Below are 15,286 nucleotides of genomic sequence, written 5' to 3'. Positions count from 1 at the left end.
TATATATATATATAATTTTTTTATTTATTTTCCATTTAAAATTAGACATTCACATCAAATTTTCTACAGTGATACCTCAGGTTAAGTACTTAATTTGTTCCGGAGGTCTGTTCTTAACCTGAAACTGTTCTTAACCTGAAGCACCACTTTAGCTAATGGGGCCTCCTGCTGCCGCTGTGCGATTTCTGTTCTCATCCTGAAGCAAAGTTCTTAACCTGAAGCACTATTTCTGGGTTAGCGGAGTCTGTAACCTGAAGCGTATGTAACCTGAAGCGTATGAAACCTGAGGTACCACTGTATTTATTTTCCATTTTTTATTTATTTTATTTATTTTTATTTATTTTCCATTTAAAATTATACATTCACATCATTATCCACTTTACCACCCTGGCTATTTAGAGCCTGTCGACTTCCCTCCCTCCCACTTAAAAGGCGAATCTTTGAATCTTTTGCACTTTCCGACACAACATGAAAACCGGGAGCACAGCTGTCCTTTGAAACCAGCGCATTTCTGAATTTTGCAATGCAATTCTCTAAGCAAACCGTGTTTCCAAAAACGCACCTCTTAGATGAAAGTGTGAATAAAAATGAATATGTTGGCAAAATTATCACACAGAAACACATTCTATTAAGGGGCGTTGCTTGCAAAAAAATATGGTCCGTCTGTCAAAACCACATATATAACGCGTGTGTTAGAAGAAAGTCGCACAAAAATGCTGGTGGATTTCCCAGAGGATATGCTTTTTTTAGATGCAAAATGTAGATTTTAGGACTAGAAGGAGAAACTGTGAGGGCATAAATTGACAGATCCTTCCCTCCCTATGTGTGTGGAAGTCTGACCATGGGGTAGCGTGGGAAGATGGGGCGGTAATAACAAATCCACTTGTACAAAATCTTAAAACTGCACAACCAGAAATTTCCAATAGGTGATTGAATAGCAACAGCCTGGAAGTTCCCCAACCTCGGAAGGGAATTTAAGGCTGTAATTCTATTACACTTTCCCAGGAGTAAGCCCCGTGACTGAACGTAGCAGGACTTTCATTTGGCTGAGAATAAACAGTGACACAGGATCTGTATCTTATTTTTTAATAATTTCAATTGGGAGGGTGGCAAGAAATTTTCCGTACTGGGTGCCACCTGACCTTGCTACGCCATGCGTAGGATTGCACCATAACTGCAAAAGGTGTTCTTCAAAGGCTGTAACAGAGCAGAGATAACTTTATAAGGCTATGCAGGGGTGACATCTAGTGGCTGCTAGTTGTAAAAGCTGCAAATAAGAAGGAAAGAAAGGAAGGAAGGAAGGAAGGAAGGAAGGAAGGAAGGAAGGAAGGAAGGAAGGAAGGAACATTCCGGGCATCAGAGCTGATAAGGGCTTTTTTCTTTCAAGCTATTTCATCCAAGTATCATCTCAAGGAAACGTGCCTGCTTTCTATCTTCTGTTCTCTTACATACATCAACCCTGTGAGGAAGGTTAGGCAGAGAAAATAGGAAATGGGTTATACAGTATTTGCTTTTTTAAAAAAACACAAAACAAAACCTAACAACCCTCAATGACCCAATCTTATTATGACAACTTACCTACTACGTTTCCAAGCACAATTCAAAGTCTTGGTGCTGACCTTTAAAGCCCTAAACGGCCTCGGTCCTGTATACCTGAAGGAGCGTCTCCACCCCCATCGTTCTGCCCAGACACTGAGGTCCAGCTCCGAGGGCCTTCTGGCGGTTCCCTCACTGCGAGAAGCCAAGTTACAGGCAACCAGGCAGAGGGCCTTCTCGGTAGTGGCGCCTGCTCTGTGGAACGCCCTCCCAGCAGATGTTTTACACTTTAGAATATTCATTTAAACAACCTTAAAATATCAATGGCTTCCCTTCCTCCTTCCAATGTTCATTTTGCATAACATAAATCCCTGCACATTTTACATCATGCTTTAGCTGAGATTCCTGCATTGCAGGGCATTGGACCAGATGACCGTCGGAGTCCCTTACAACGGTACGATTCTATGATTTTTTTAAAAGATATGGAACATCCATCTCTCCCACCCTGCCCTGCTCCCATCCAAAGTGAAAGAATTCTAAAGCAATGTGATAGGTGCAGGGCACTCTTAAGGTATTTGATTTGGAAGGAAGCCTTTTTGAGTCCAGTAGGTCATAGGACCCTTAATCTTCTTCTTCTTTCTTCTTCGGCAATCACTCATAGCCGAGTAAGATTGTCTTCCATAAACACGGTTTTAACAGCGAGTCCGTAAGTGACTGTGGAGGCCAATTCTGGATCCACACGTCCTTCCACAGTGGGGACATTGGTTTCCGGGCAGGAGTTAATCACGGTGTGGATTTGCCAAGCATGCCTTCCTCTTAGCACGTTTCTCCCTTGTGTCCTGAGTTCAAGCATCTTCAAAGACCATGGCACCTTTGGTAAAGGCTGTTCTCCAATTGGAGCACTCACAGGCCAGTGTTTCCCAGTTGTTGGTGTTTATGCTACATTTTTTAAGATTTGCCTTGAGAGAGTCTTTAAACCTCTTTTGTTGACCACCAGCATTACTCTTTCCATTTTTAAGTTTGGAATAAAGTGGTACCTTGGGTTACAAACTTAATTCATTTCGGAGGTCTGTTCTTAACCCGAAACCATTCTTAACCTGTGACACGCTTTTGCTAATGGGACCTCCTGCTGCCACCATGCCACCGCTGCGCGAGTTCCATTCTCATCCTGGGGCTAATTTCTCAACCCGAGGTACTACTTCTGGGTTAGCAGAGTTTGTAACCCAAAGTGTTTGTAACCCAAAGTGTTTGTAACCCGAGGTACCACTGTAGAGTAGTTGCTTTGGAAGACGATAATCAGGCATCTGCACAACACAACCTGTCCAACAAAGTTGATGTTGAAGAATCATTGCTCCAACACTGATGATCTTTGCTTCTTCCAGTACACTGGTATTAGTTTGCGTGTCTTCCAAAGTGATGTGTACAATTTTTCGGAGACACCGTTGATGGAATCTTTCGAGGAGTTGGAGATGGTGTTTATAAGTGGTCCATGTTTCATAAGCATACAGTAAGGTTGGTAGTACAATAGCTTTGTAAACAAGCATTTTGGTTTCCCTATGAATGTCCCGGTCCTCAAACACTCTGCACTTCAATCGGGAGAAAGCTGCACTCGCAGAGCTCAGGCGATATTTCTGCCTGAATTTTTGCCTGAATGCTGAATTTCGGCATCAATGTCGCCCCTTGTGGAAAGATAACTGCCCAGGTAGGAGAAGTGATGCAAATGTGTCCCTAGTTGACTGTGGGTACCACAGTTAAGAAGGATGCTGAGAAATTGGAATGGGTCAAGAGGAAGGTGGCAGACATTCCTGAACCTCTCTGGGAGGGGAGTAAAGGTAAAAGTAAAGTGACTCCTGACCATTAGGTCCATTTGTGGCCGACTCTGGGGTTGCGGCACTCATCTCGCTTTATTGGCCGAGGGAGCCAGTGTACAGCTTCCGGGTCATGTGGCCATCATGACTAAGCCGCTTCTGGCAAATGAGAGCAGCGCACGGAAACGCCATTTACCTTCCCGCCAGAGCGGTACCTATTTATCTACTTGCACTTTGACGTGCTTTCGAACTGCTAGGTTGGCAGGAGCAGGGACCGAGCAACGGGAGCTCACCCCATCGTGGGGATTCAAACCACCGACCTTCTGATTGGCAAGCACTAGGCTCTGTGGTTTAGCCCACAGTGCCACCTGCGTCCCTTAAAAAGGTAAAGGGACCCCTGCCCATTAGGTCCAGTCATGGCCGACTGTGGGTTGCGGCGCTCATCTCACTTTATTGGCTGAGGGAGCGGACATACAGCTTCCGGGTCATGTGGCCAGCATGACTAAGCCGCTTCTGGCGAACCAGAGCAGCGCATGGAAACGCCGTTTACCTTCCCACCGGAGCGGTTCCTATTTATCTACTTGCACTTTGACGTGCTTTTGAACTGCTAGGTTGGCAGGAGCAGGGACCGAGCAACAGGAGCGCACCCCGTCACGGGGATTCGAACCGCGACCTTCTGATCGGCAAGCCCTAGGCTCTGTGGTTTAACCCACAGCACCACCCGCGTCCCTGGGAGGGGAGTAGAGGCCTCTTAACAACTCTCAGCATCCTGAGAAAACTACAGCTCCCAGAATACTTTGGGGGGAACCAGAGAAACTTAAAGTGGTCCTGTGTGTCACAAATGGAACCTGAGGAGCAGACTGGCTGCCATTTCCATCCCCTAGGCCAGTGTTTCCCAACCTTTTTTGGGCAAAGGCACACTTGTTTCATGAAAAAAACCTCGAGGCACACCACCATTACAGCCCCGTGACGTCAGCGCGCAGCGTCACGCCGGGAGGGACATGAATTGCTAGCAAATTACATAATCACCTCCTTGAGGGCTGGCTCATCTTCTCCGAAGGCAGAACCCCATTAATTAACAGGACAGACTCACACCATAGCCAAGACGAGGGGGGAAAACCTCAGTCATGCACAGTCATGCACATGTGGGGGCTAAATGAGGACGAAGACCTGGCAGAGAGCAGGGTTCAAATCACCCCACCTGGCCAGGACAATCCCTGGGTGCTCCCTTGGGCCACTCGCCTGACCCACCTCGCAGGGCTGTTGTTGCGAGGATAACACGGGGAGAACCACGCGCGCCCCCGGGAGCTCCTTGGAGGAGAAAGCGGGCGATGAATGCAATGCACGAAATATATGAGAGGCGACCAGGTTTTGCAGGTGAGGGGCCCCCGCCAGCCTCCGCTTCCAACACCCGGCGCAACGACGCCGAAGTTTCCCCCCGGGCTCGGCTCGGGGAGCAGCGCTGCTCCCCCCGGCTCCCCTTCGCCCTCCCGGCTCTCTCTGCCGCCCACTGGGGACCCCCCTCACCTGCCAAGTCCGGAGCGCCGGTGGAAGTTGCATGCATGCATGCAGGGCGCCGCGTTGCCATTGCATTGCACTGCACTCCATGCAACGCCTGCACGCATGCATTGCCTTGCACGCCCGCCAAGGGGTCTCCCCGCGGTCCAATGCGTCCCCTCCGGCGCGGATGCAGCATTGCAAAAATAAAACCCCCCCGACGCAGCCCTACCTGGGGGGCAGCCTCCGCCTCCGCCGCTCCGCCTCCGCGGGGATCCCCGGGCTCCATCCTGCCGCCCGATCTCCGCTGGGGCGCAGGCAGGCTGCGCGGGGTCTGCGCGGAAGAGCCCCTGCCTGCCCGGCCGCCGCCGCTGCGCTCATTCCATGGCCGGGAGAAGAGCGCTTCAAACAAAACGCCCGGCCCGCCAGGCCACACTGGGAAACGTAGTTTGCGCACCCCGCGCGGGCGCGGAGCCCAAGGGCGAGGGGACTACGGATCCCGGCAGCCCCCGCGCCGGGGACGGAGGGGGAGAGGCCGGGTGCAGGGATGGAGGGACGGGTGGGCGAGCGAGTGAGTGAGTGGCAGCCGCCAAGCCTTGGCCGAGAGCCAGGAAGGGCCTCCCCGGAGGAGGAGGAGGAGGGAGGCGCAGAGCGGGAGGGAGGGAGGGAACCCCAGGGGTCATCTAGTGACGGCGCCCCAATCGAAAATTTGACTTTTTTTAAAAAAAAATTTGACTTTTTAATTTTTCCCGCGGCACACCAGGCAACATCTCGCGGCACACTAGTGTGCCGCGGAACAGTGGTTGGGAAACACTGCCCTAGGCAGGTTATAAACCTGGAGGCAGCCAGGTGGCTGATGGGGTTTGTAGAGCAGTGCTCCACTCGCCCCCCAATGGACCAGCCTCCACTGGTTTTAATATTATGGCCCAGACATCTTCCCTGACAAAACCAGTGGTTCCCCTCATCTCCTCTGACGGTCGCCGCTGCCTTTCTGCATATTATTTCAGGGTCTTTCTCCCCGCATCCCGAGCTCTCTTTGTCCTTTCTGCTCTGGGGAGATGGAGAAATGCGTCCTATAGAATGGTCCTGCTTTCAGAGTTGAAAGCTGAGAGATCTCTGGAGGTTTGGGGAGGAGAGAGGGAGGCGATGCTTTTGTCTCGGGTTTGATTTCTGAGCCCCACAGAGCACAAAGGAAGAGGGCTGGCCGGCGCAGTTGCTGTGTGGTCGTCAGCATGAAGGCGATTTCCAAATCAATTTGGCTGCTGGGGGAGAGGGTGAACAAGAGGCAGACAAAAGGGGGAAGTAATCCGCATGGAAGGGGGGGTTTGCGCCATCCCATCGCCCCAGGCCCCCTTCCCGACACGTGCCGCCTTCCCCCGTCTGGGTGAGGCAGCGTGAAATTTCTCCCCCCCCTCTTTTCCTCTCCCCTCACCCCATCCCAAATTATCTTCAGCAGCTGAGATGTCAGCCAACAGATCGGGGCGATGCGAGGAGGACGGCAGCCTGTCAAATCCCAGTTGCCCCAGTTGAGACCGGAACAGATGTGAGCGAAGTCCCCCGGCGCAAGACGACGACATTTGGCAGCTGAGGGGTATCTGGAAGTGTGACCCTCCTTGGCTGGGTCTGGGCTGGGGGACCCAGGGACACGTGCCCGGGTGCTGCGGCTTCAGGAATCCACACTGTGTGGCTTAGAATCATACAGTTGGAAGGGACTCCAAAGGTCATTCAGACCAATAATAATCATAATCATAATTTATTATTTATACCCCGCCCATCTGGCTGGGCTTCCCCAGCCACTCTGGGCGGCTTCCAAAAGAATATTAAAATACTATAATACATCAAACATTAAAAGCTTCCCGAAACAGGGCTGCCTTCAGATGTCTTCTAAAAGCCTGGTAGTTGTTGTTCTCTTTGATATCTGGTGGGAGGGTGTTCCACAGGGAAGGCGCCACTACCGAGAAGGCCCTCTGCCTGGTTCCCTGTAACTTGGCTTCTTGCCGTGAGGGAACTGCCAGAAGGCCCTCGGAGCTGGACCTCAGTGTCCGGGTAGAACGATGGGGGTGGAGACGCTCCTTCAAAACAATGGGGGTGGAGACGCAACCCCCAAAAATAAAGGAATCACAGCTAAATAGTCCCCGACAGATGAGCAGCCCACCTCTGCTTAAAAACCTCCACGGAAGGAGACTCCACCACATCTCGAGGGAGACGGTTCCACTGTCCAACAGCTCTTACTGCCAGAAAGTTCTTCCTGATATTTAGTGGGAATCTCCTTTTATGTAAACTGAAGCCATGGGTTCGAGTCCTACCCTGCAGAGCAGGAGAAAACAAGCTTGCTCCATCTTCTGTGTGACAGCCCTTCAGAAATTTGAAGATGGCCATCGTGCGGCGTACCCTCCCGCAATTCGCAGATAATAATAATAATATTATTTATATCCCGCCCTTCCCAGCCGAAGCCAGGCTCAGAGCGGCCAACAACAGTAAAAATAACACAGTTTGCATAAAATCACAATCAATTAATTGAAATACATTCTAAAATCAATTCATCCTAAAATCAATTCAGAGTCTAATTAATGGCAACCATTGGGCTAGAGTTCTATGAGGATTACAGAAGGAGAGAGGGGGTCAGACTGTGCCTTGGCCAAAGGCCTGGAACAGCTCCGTCTTGCAGGCCCTGCAGAAAGATGTCAAGTCCTGCAGGGCCCTAGTCTCTTGGGACAGAGCGTTCCACCAGATCGGGGCCATGGCCAAAAAAGCCCTAGCTCTGGTTGAGGCCAGCCTAACCTTCCTGTGGCCCGGGATCTCCAAGATGTTTTTGTTTGAAGACTGTAAGGTCCTCCGTGGGACATACCAGGAGAGGCGGTCCCGTAGCTACGAGGGTCCTATGCTGTATAGGGCTTTAAAGGTTAAAACCAGCACCTTCAGCCTGATCCTGTACTCCACCGGGAGCCAGTGCAGTTGGTATAGCACCAGGTGGATGTGAATGTAAAGGTGTGCACCCTCAACTTTCATCATAGGAAGCAGCAGGTCATCGCATTGGAGTAAAAAAAAGGTACATGTTTCAACAGCCTCCTGCCCAGTGAGGCCCCTGGTTCATCCAAGGCCACATTCCCACCATGCTTTTAAAGAACGATGACACTATTTTAAACAGCCATGTTCTGGGAAAGGTAGTTTGCTAAGGATGCAGGAATACCTCTCTTCGAACCTGCAGGCAGGCGCATGTTCCCTAAGCACGTGTCTTCTCGTTAGCGTAAATAATAATAATAATAATAATAATAATAATAATAATAATAATAATTTATTTTTTATACCCAGCCCATTTGGCTGGGTTTCCCCAGCCACTCTTGGCGGCTTCCAACAAAGTATTAAAATACAGTACAGTGGTACCTCGGGTTAAGAACTTAATTCGTTCTGGAGGTCCGTTCTTAACCTGAAACTGTTCTTAACCTGAAGCACCACTTTAGCTAATGGGGCCTCCGTCGCACCACCATCACACGATTTCTGTTCTCATCCTGAAGCATCTTAACTTGAGGTACTATTTCTGGGTTAGCGGAGTCTGTAACCTGAAGCGTCTGTAACCTGAAGCATCTGTAACCCGTGGTACCACTGTAGCCAGTTAAACATTAAAAGCTTCTCTAAACAGGGCTGCCTTCAGATGTCTTCTAAAAGTCTGGTAGTTGTTGTTCTCTTTGACATCTGGTGGGAGGGCGTTCCACAGGGCGGGTGCCACTACCGAGAAGGCCCTCTGCCTGCTTCCCTGTAACTTGGCTTCTTGCAGCAAGGGAACCGCCAGAAGGCCTTCGGATCTGGACCTCAGTGTCCGGGCAGAAAGATGGAGGTGGAGATGCTCCTTCAGGGTAAAGCAGAGCCATGTTCAGCAGATGCAGCGCCGGGGTGCAAATATCCTCCCAGTGCCCCCCAATTACCACAGATAGTGGGGGTGGGGTGAAGCTGCGCACTGCCAGCCATTGGGGGGTGCAGCTTCCACCCTAAGCCTCTGCAGGGATCGCTCTCCTCCAGCGGAGGCTTGGGAGGCAAACTGCACACCCGCCAGCCATATATTTGACGGGCCACACCTGGCGGTTGTTCAGCGAAAAGGGAGGCCACTGGCAAAGCCGTGCAGCTGCCCCACTCACCCGGGCGCCCCTGAGAGGCCGGTGCCCTGGCGCAATGCACCACTAAGCCCGATGGGAAAGACGGCTCTGGGGTGAAGGATGCTTGCAAGAGAAGAAGACTGGCAGCCACCTTCTCACAGCCACCTTCTCACCTGCCCCCAATGTTCACCTGCACCTGAATTTCTTCTGCATCAGAACTGGGCCACATCTGCTGCTTATGAGGAAAGTCCCAGGTTTGTTGTTGTTTAGTCATGTCCGACTCTTTGTGACCCCCTGGACCAGAGCATGCCAGGCACTCCTGCCTTCCACTGCCTCCCACAGTTTGGTCAAACTCATGCTGGTAGCTTCGAGAACACTGTCCCACCATCTCGTCCTCTGTCTTCCCCTTCTCCTTGCGCCCTCCATCTTTCCCAACATCAGGGTCTTTTCCAGGGAGTCTTCTCTTCTCATGAGGTGGCCAAGTACTGGAGCCTCAGCTTCAGGATCTGTCCTTCCAGTGAGCACTCAGGGCTGATTTCCTTCGGAATGGAGAGGTTGGATCTTCGTGCAGTCCATGGGACTCTCAAGAGTCTCCTCCAGCACCAGAATTCAAAAGCATCCATTCTTTGGCAATCAGCCTTCTTTATGGCCCAGCTCTCACTTCCATACATCACTACTGGGAAAACCATAGCTTTGACTATACGGACCTTTGTCGGCAAGGTGATCTGCCTTGCTGTGGCAAAGGGGCTTGAATAACTCAGAGAAGCTATGAGCTATGCCATGCAGGGCCACCCAAGATGGACAGATCATAGTGGAGAGTTTTGACCAAGCATGATCCACCTGGAGCAGGAACTGGCAAGCCACTCCAGTATCCCTGCCAAGAAAACTCCATGGACAAAGGTCCCAGGTAGGAATGTTCATTTTGGTTCTGCCAGTCTTCTGAATTATCCTGACTCATCAGCCACAGGTTTCCGCAAGGCGCTTTCCAGAAAGTAAGCAAGCATCACGCACCCCTTCCCAAAGCATTTAGTCTATTATCTGAAAGCAAAGGTCTGCCTAACACAGAAACACCCCTGCTATAAGACTGCATGACTGGAATGAGGGATTTGTGGCTCAGTGGACGTTTCGACCTCTGAGAATCCTGCTTCCTCAAATGGTGACAAGAAGAGGCAGACTTAACTAGCCAGTTTTGCAAAGTCCCAAAGTGGTAAACAGAGTCTGCTGCCCTTGATCTTGAAGCCTCTTGAAAGCGCAAGCCTATGCAATCTCTACCTAGAAGCAAAGCCCATTGAATACAATGGGCCTTACTCCAAGGTAAGTAAGTATACAGATAGACGATTGCAGCCTAAATGTTTCACGCGAAATGCAAGGGAAGAAAAATGGTGATATGTTTCATACCGTGCATTTCTATAAGCTGTTCCAGAAGCTTTAGAATGCCAAATTTCAAGGATTATTTGAAAGAGAGTAATCCTTTGGGGAGATTACTTTTCTCTGCAGTTTTTAATCCAGGCATTTATTGGTTAGGTAGACAGACATTGTGGTGTAAGAGCCCAGGATGCTGAGATATGCAAATCCCAGCTCTGTCTTGGCCTTGGTAATAGAGGGACCTTAAGGAAAATAGCAACCTCTCTCAGCAAAACCTCCCAGGATTTTTTGTGAAGCTAAAATGCACATCTGTCCTTCTTAGTGGAAAGGTAGATGACATAAATTCGATAGGTTGATCCTTACACCTTTACAAATCTAAGGAGTTTAACAGCTTATATACAGGACTTTGCGAGACCTTAGATAGGAGCTATCCAGGATTCCAAATGCAATCATTCTCTCAATGACTCTGCAAGTCAAAATACAAAGGGCAATATTCAATTTATGGGTCCCATCAGCGCTAGGATTTCTGATTGCACAATGGGTCTCTCCCATTCATCACCACCGTGCGTGCCTCGTGGCCTTCCAAATCTGCTCCAGGAGGCTGGGGGAACCCTTAGAACGGGAAGAAAAGGGCAGAACATTTTGTTGTGCAAGCAGAACATTCGCACTCTGCTGCTTCAACCCAACGTTTGCACTGTTTGTAGAATTATGCAGCTCTTTGCCTAATTCAGTACTTCCCAAAGTGTGCTGTAGCACCCTCTGGGGGGGGGGATTACCTTGTGGGGAGCTAAGAAGCGAGGGGGCAGCAAGTAGGTGCTGGAGGTGCGAATGACTATTAGACTTTAACTTGATCTGGGGATACCAGCTTTTCAACCAACTCCCTTGAGTTAATTAAACTAAATCGCTTTGCTTCTGAATAAATGTGCAATTAATTGTTACTGAATTTTATTGCAACAATATCTTTCTGAGTGGGTTGTGCAAGCTCTCAATAGCGCTTTTTATAAGGTAGGGTAGCATGCACTGGGGTTGAGTTGGTGGAACCATGATAATAAAATTATAATAACAACCAAGGGAGCAGTGGCTCCGTCCGTTTGCTCCCTGATTTCTAGTCACACATCCAAGAGGTTTTTCTTTTATCCCGCCACTTCCTCCTGGAAAAGCCACAGCTTACTGCTGAATCAGAACAAATGTCAGTCAGGTTCTCTGCATATTTATGCCTGCTCCGATTCAGAAGAGGGTTTTCCCTGGGAAAGCAGCCAGAAAATAAAAGAATATCTCAGACCCATGCTAAGAGAATCGGAAGTGTGAATAAGCCCTCCGTCTAACAGGCAGGCAACTTTCAAGGCCTAATGGGAGGGAGATTTGCTTCTTACCTAAATGGGGGAAATGACCACTTAAGCAGACCCTTCAAGTGTCCCCATTTTCCAGGGACAGTCCCGGATTTACAGAAGCCGTCCTAGTTTCTGATTTCATCCTGGAATGTTCCACTTTTCCTTGTTGTTGTTGCTTAGTTGTTTAGTCGTGTCCGCCTCTTCGTGACCCCCTGGACCAGAGCACACCAGGCCCTCCTGTCTTCCACTGCCTCCCGCAGTTTGGTCAAACTCATGCTGGTAGCTTCGAGAACACTGTCCAACCATCTCGTCCTCTGACGTCCCTTTCTCCTTGTGCCCTCCATCTTTCCCAACATCAGGGTCTTTTCCAGGGAGTCTTCTCTTCTCATGAGGTGGCCAAAGTCTTGGAGCCTCAGCTTCAGGGTCTGTCCTTCCAGTGAGCACTCAGGGCTGATTTGCTTCAGAATGGAGAGGTTTGATCTTCTTGCAGTCCATGGGATTCTCAAGAGTCTCCTCCAGCACCATAATTCAAAAGCATCCATTCTTTGGCGACCAGCCTTCTTTATGGTCCAGCTCTCACTTCCATACATCACTACTGGGAAAACCATAGCTTTAACTAGATGGACCTTTGTCGGCAAGGTGATGTTTCTGCTTTTTAAGATGCTGTCTAGGTTTGTGGATGCATATCATATTAGTCACCTGAAGGGGAGCTGTTGTTGTTTAGTCGTTTAGTCGTGTCCGACTCTTTGTGCCCCCCTGGACCAGAGCACGCCAGGCACTCCTGTCTTCCACTGCCTCCCGCAGTTTGGTCAAACTCATGTTTGTAGCTTTGAGAACACTGTCCAACCATCTCGTCCTCTGTCGTCCTCTTCTCCTTGTGCCCTCCATCTTTCCCAACATCAGGGTCTTTTCCAGGGAGTCTTCTCTTCTCATGAGGTGGCCAAAGTATTTCCTTAGGATGTCCCTATTTTCACTGGAGAGATGTTGGAGGGTATGGAGTTATGTGACACGCCCCCCAGCCAATATGAGAAATAATTGTATATGGTAGTTGTGCTACTATAATGACTAAGGCCTTAAATGACAATTTTAGGTTATATTTTAGTGATTAAGATTTGGCTTATATATATATATTAGTAAAGGTAAAGGTACCCCTGCCCGTATGGGCCAGTCGTGTCCGACTCTAGGGTTGTGTGCTCATCTCACTTAAGAGGCCGGGAGCCAGCGCTGTCCGCAGACACTTCCGGGTCACGTGGCCAGCATGACGAAGCTGCTCTGGCAAGCCAGCACCAGCGCAGCACACGGAAACGCCGTTTACCTTCCTGCTATAAAGCGGTACCTATTTATCTACTTGCACTTAGGGGTACTTTCAAGCTGCTAGGTGGGCAGGAACTGGGACCGAAAGACGGGAACTCACCCCGCCGCGGGGATTCGAACCGCCGACCATACGATCGGCAAGTCCTAGCCACTGAGGTTTTACCTACAGTGCCACCCACGTCCCCCATATATATATTAACTGCTGCTATATCTGTATTACCCCTGTCATACCCAATTGCAGATTCAAATTTATCCCTATTGTGCTTTAGGACTTCCCTGATATTGTATGGGAGATGGAACTGGTCTGTTACCAAAATTAATAAATTCTCTTATAATTGTGTACACCTGAAAACTTTGACAGCATTAAGATATATTCAACAGTGTAAATAAGCTTCGATGGATGCAATAAGGGAATACTGAATGGCATATAGTATTTTTGTATGCAGGGATTTATGATATGTAAAGGGACGCAGGTGGCGCTGTGGGTTCAACCACAGAGCCTAGGGCTTGCCGACTGGAAGGTCGGTGGTTCGAATCCCCGCGAAGGGGTGAGCTCCCGTTGCTCGGTCCCTGCTCCTGCCAACCTAGGAGTTTGAAAGCACATCAAAGCGCAAGTAGATAAATAGGTACCGCTCTGGCGGGAAGGTAAACGGCATTTCCATGCGCTGCTCTGGTTCACCAGAAGCGGCTTAGTCATGCTGGCCACATGACCCGGAAGCTGTACGCCGGCTCCCTCGGCCAGTAAAGAGAGATGAGTGCCACAACCCCAGAGTCATCCGCAGCTGGACTTAATGGTCATGGGCCCCTTTAGCTTTATGATATGTAAAATGAACCATGGAAAGAGAAGAAGGGAATTCACTGATATTTTAAGGATGTAAAAATGAGTATTTAAAATTGTAAAACAGAAAATTTAATAAAAAGTATATACCAAAAAAGAGAAGTAACTATACAACCCTTAGAGGAGACATCTGAAGGCATCCCTGAACAAGGAAGTTTCTTAATGTTTAATGTTTTATTATGTTTTCATATATATTGGAAGCCACCCAGAGTGGCTGGGGCAACCCAGTCAGCTGGGCAGGATATTATTATTATTATTATTATTATTATTATTATTATTATTATTATACAGGGCGTCCTTATTTTCATGCTGGAGGGTGTGCATATAGATATGGCAAAAACAAATGGAGAATGGATATGCCTCTTTCAAATTCTCTCTTTCCCCTTGTTCTCCGTAGCAGTCCTGCAATTTTTCAGGGGTGATATGGATTCCGCCCCCCCTCTACCCAAAATAATAATTTGCAGCTAACAAACGGCTGGCGTCAAGAGACCTCACGCCATTCTTTGCTTCCCTGCCCGATTTGCATCCAATTTCCATACCAAAAGACCAGGTCAAGTTGAAAGTTGAAAGGCTTCTGTCTGCTGATCCCTTGGGGGGGACAGAGACGAGGGGCTTTTGCCGGGCAGGGTTAGGAGGGGACAAAAGGCGGTGGTCCCCGGGGTGCTGGCCTGCCCCTGCCCAGTTGAGTGCCTCATCTTAGCTTCTCAAAAGAGGCTCTTTGCAGCCCCGACCGCTCAGCCATCTGGGGGGTGAAATGAAGAGGGGGGTTTTTGGGTGGGGGGCTCAGGGAGGGACAGTCGCTTCCCTAATGAGCAAAAACCAGCGCGGCAGTCGTCAGCCAGAGACAAAAGCGCCGTACCCCTGGGGGAAGCCCGGTCCCCACCTTCCAACCTGATGGTAAATCTCCATCTGTCATCGAGACGGGGTGCTGCGGTCAGCGGACGGCGCAGACCAGACCTTGACCTCTGACCTGGCAAGTGTGCCTCACGTCTAATGATCAGGCCAGGCAGCAGCAGCCCTCAGACCCATTCTGGCTGGGATCACTGGGGAGGAGAGAATTGTGTCCTTCAGGCTCCTTGGGTACCACTCGGGGGGCTTGGGGTGGGGGGTGAAAGGGAGAGGGAGCAGGGCTTCACTCTCCCAATTGTGTGGCACTTGGCTACATCTGTCAGTTTCACTTTCTCTCCTTCATCCCCCCTCCATCTTCAATTCAGTTATCACAGTTCTTCATGACTATTATATTTTGGTGGTGTTGTTTTTTAAAAATAATAATAATACAGTCATACCTCGGGTTACAGGACGCAGGTGGCGCTGTGGGTTAAACCACAGAGCCTAGGACTTGCTGATCAGAAGGTCGGCGGTTCGAATCCCCGCAACGGGGTGAGCTCCCGTTGCTCAGTCCCTGCTCCTGCCAACCTAGCAGTTCGAAAGGACGTCAAAATGCAAGTAGATACCATATTTTTCGCTCTATAACACGCACCAGACCATAACACGCACGTAGTTTTT

Source organism: Podarcis liolepis (genome assembly GCF_965112155.1).
Source record: "Podarcis liolepis genome assembly, chromosome: 6".
Taxonomy (NCBI): Eukaryota; Metazoa; Chordata; class Lepidosauria; order Squamata; family Lacertidae; genus Podarcis; species Podarcis liolepis.
Note: the sequence above shows the minus strand (reverse complement) of the source record.